This window comes from Heterodontus francisci, unplaced genomic scaffold (assembly GCF_036365525.1).
Source record: "Heterodontus francisci isolate sHetFra1 unplaced genomic scaffold, sHetFra1.hap1 HAP1_SCAFFOLD_292, whole genome shotgun sequence".
In the NCBI taxonomy this organism is placed as follows: Eukaryota; Metazoa; Chordata; class Chondrichthyes; order Heterodontiformes; family Heterodontidae; genus Heterodontus; species Heterodontus francisci.
Genome location: NW_027141280.1, coordinates 1,062,419 through 1,066,907, shown reverse-complemented (window position 1 = coordinate 1,066,907; position 4,489 = coordinate 1,062,419).

Here is a 4,489-nt window from a genome sequence, read left to right as displayed (position 1 = left end):
TTTGTCTGTCTCTGACTCTCTCAGACACTCTCAGACACTCTCTATCACTCTCTGACACACTCTGACAGTCTCTGACACTCTCAGACACTCTCAGACACTCTCTATCACTCTCTGACATTCACTGACACTCTCAGACAATCTCTGTCACTCTCAGACACTCTCTGACACTCTCTGACTCACTCTTACACTCTATATCACTCTCTATTACTCTCTGACACACTCTGAAACACTCTGACAAGCTCTGACACTCTCAGACACTCTCTATCACTCTCTATCACTCTCTGACACACTTTGACTGTCTCTGACACTCTCAGACACTCTCAGACACTCTCTATCACTCTCTGACATTCACTGACACTCTCAGACAATCTCTGTCACTCTCAGACACTCTCTATCACACTCTATCACTCTCTTACACTCTCTGACACTCTCAGACACTCTCTGACACTCTCAGGCAATATCTATCACTCTCTGACACTCTCTATCACTCTCTATCACTCTCTATCAGTCTCTGACACACTCTGACACACTCTGAAACTCTCTATCACTCTCTGACACTCTCAGACACTCTCTATCACTCTCTATCACTCTCTGACACACTCTGACACTCTCTATCAATCTCACACACTCTGACACTCTCTATCACTCTCTATCACTTTCTATCACTCTCTGACAGTCTCTGACATTCTGTTTCACCCTCTGACACTCTCAGACACTCTCTATCGCCCTCTGACACTCTCTGACAATCTCTGAAACTCTCAGACTCTCTCTGACACTCTCCATCTCTCTCTTTCACTCTCTGATACTCTCTGACATACTCAGACACTCTCTGACACACTCTGATACTCTCTATCACACTTTAGCACTCTCTGACAATCTCAGGCATTCTCGATCACTCTATGACACTCTCTGACACTCTCTATCACTCTCTATCACTCGCTATCACTCTCTAACACACTCTGACACTCTCTGAAACTCTCCATCACACTCTGACACTCTCTGACACTCTCTGACACACTCTGACACACTCTATCGCTCTCTGACACTCTGACACAATCTGACACTCTCTGACTCTCTCAGACACTCTCCATCACTCTATATCACTCTCTGACACACTCTGACACAATCTGACAATCTCTGAAACTCTCAGACAGTCCCTATCACTCTCTGACACTGACTGACACTCTCAGACACTCTCTGTCACTCTCTGACACTCTCAGACACGCTCTATCACTCTCTGACACTTTCTGTCACTCTCTGACACACTCTGAAACTCTCTGACACTCTTAATCACTCTCTATCTATCTCTGACACCATTTGACACTCTCTATCACTCTCTGACACTCTCAGACACTCTCTGTCACTCGATGACACTCTCTGACATTGTCTATCACTCTCTAACACACTCTGACACTCTCTGACACTCTCTGACACTCTCAGACACTCTCTATCAAACTCTGACACTCACTGACACTCTCAGACACTCTCTGTCACTCTCAGACAGTCTCTATCACTCTCTGACACTCTCTATCACTCTCTATCACTCTCTATCACTCGCTGACACTCTCAGACAATCTCTATCACTCTCTGAGACTGTCGATCACTCTCTATCACAATCTGACACACTCTGAAACTCTCTATCACTCTCTGACACTCTCTATCACTCTCTGATACTCTCAGACACTATCACTCTCTATCACTCTCTGACACACTCTGACACTCTCTATCACTCTCACACACTCTGACACTCTCTATCACTCTCAGACACTCTCTGACACTCTCTGACACTATCTGACACTATCTGACACTCTCAGACACTCTCAGACATTCTCTATCACTGTCTGACACCCACAGACACCCTCTGACACTCTCAGACATTCTCAGACACTCTCTATCTCTCTCTGACGCTCTCTGACACTCTATGTCACTCAATATAGCTTTCCGACACTATCAGACATTCTCTATCACGCTCTGACACTCTCTGACACTCTCTGACACTCACAGACACTCACAGACACTCTCTATCACTCTCTGACACTCTCTCACACTCTCTGACATTCTCTTTCACCCTCTGACACTCTCAGACACTCTCTAACGCCCTCTGACACTCTCTGACAATCTCTGACACTCTCAGACACTCTCTGACACTCTCTATCTCTCTCCATCCCTCTCTGATACTCTCTGACACACTCTGACACTCTCTGACACACTCTGATACTCTCTATCACACTTTATCACTCTCTGACACTCTCTGACACACTCTGACAATCTCTGACACTCTGAGATACTCTCAGACACACTCTGTCACTCTCAGACACTCTGAGACACTCTCTATCAATCTCTGACATTCTCTATCAGTCTCTGACACTCTCTATCACGCTGTATCACTCTCTGACACTCTCTGACACACTCTGACTGTCTCCGACACTCTCAGACACTCTCTATCACTCTCTGACACTCTCTGACAATCGCAGACACTCTCAGACACTCTCTATCACTCTCTGACACTCTCAGACACTCTCTATCAGTCTCTGACACTCTCTATCGCTCTGTAGCACTCTCTGAAACTCTCTATAGCTCTCTGACACTCTCTGACACTCTCTGACTCACTCTTACACTCTCTATCACTCTCTGACACTCTCAGACACTCTCTATCAGTCTCTGACACTCTCTATCGCTCTCTAGCACTCTCTGAAACTCTCTATAGCTCTCTGACACACTCTGACACACTCTGACAATCTCTGACACTCTCAGACACTCTCTATCACCCTCTGACACTCACTGGCACTCTCAGACACTCTCTGACTCACTCTTCCACTCTCTATCACTCTCTGACTCTCTCTGACACACTCTGACACACTCTGAAACTCTCAGACACTCTCTATCACTCTCTATTACTCTCTGACACACTCTGACAATCTCGGACACTCTCAGACACTCTCCATCACTCTCTGACACTCACTGGCACTCTCAGACACTCTCTGTCACTTTCAGACACTCTCAGACACTCTCTATCACTCTCTGACTCTCTCTATCACTCTCTGACTCTCTCTGACACTCTCTGACACTCTCTGACTCTCTCAGGCACTCTCTATCACTCTCTATCAATGTCTGACACTCTCTGACACTCTCTATCACTCTCTGACACTCCCTGACTCTCTCAGACACTCTCTATCACTCTCTGACACACTCTGACCTTCTCTGACACTCTCTGTCACTCTCTATCTCTCTCCGACACTCTCAGACAGTCTCAATCACTCTCTGACACTCTCTATCACTCTCTAACTCTCTCTGACACTCTCAGACACTCTCTATCACTCTCTGTCACTCTCTGACACACACTGACACTCTCAGACACTCTCTGTCACTCTCAGACACTCTCTATCACTCTCTGACACTCTCTATCACTCTCTGAAACTCTCTATCTCTCTCTATCTCTCTCCGACACTCTCAGACACTCTCGATCACTCTCTGACACTCTCTATCACTCTCTGGCACCCTCTGACACTCTCAGACACTCTCTGACACTCTCAGACAGTCTCAAACACTCTCTGACACTCTCAGACACTCTCTACCACTCTCTGACATTCTCTATCACTCTCTATCACTCTCTGACACTCTCAGACACTCTCTATCACTCTCTGACACTCTCAGACACTCTCTGTCACTCCCTATCACTCTCTGACACTCTCAGACACTCTCAGACACTCTCGATCACTCTCTGGCACTCACTGAAACTCTCTGACACACTCTGACACTCTCAGACACTCTCGATCACTCTCTGGCACTCACTGAAACTCTCAGACTCTCTCTGTCACTCTCTGACGCTCTCTGACACTCTCTGAAACTCTCTGACACACTCACACACTCTCTGACACTCTCCATCACTCTCTGACTCTCCCTGACACTCTCTGACACACTCTGACACTCTCTATCGCTCTCTGACAATCTCTATCGCACTCTGACACACTCTGACACTTTCTGACACACTCAGACTCTCTATATCACTCTCTGACACTCACTGACATTCTCTATCACTCTCTGACACTCTCAAACACTCTCTGACACTCTCAGACAGTGTCAATCACTCTCTGACACTCTCTATCACTCTCTATCTCTCTCTGACACTCTCAGACACTCTCTATCACTCTCTGACATTCTCTATCACTCTCTGACAATCTATATCACTCTCTATCACTCTCTGACACTCTCAGACACTCTCTATCACTCCCTATCACTCACTGACACTCTCTGACACACTCTGACAATCTCAGACACTCTCTCTCACTCTCTGGCACTCACTGAAACTCTCAGACTCTCTCTGTCACTCTCAGACACTCTCAGACACTCTCTCTCACTCTCTGACACTCTCTGTCTGACACTCTCTGAAACTCTCTGACACACTCACACACTCTCTGACACTCTCCATCACTCTCTGACACTCCCTGACATTCTCTGACACACTCTGACACTCTCTATCGCTCTCTGA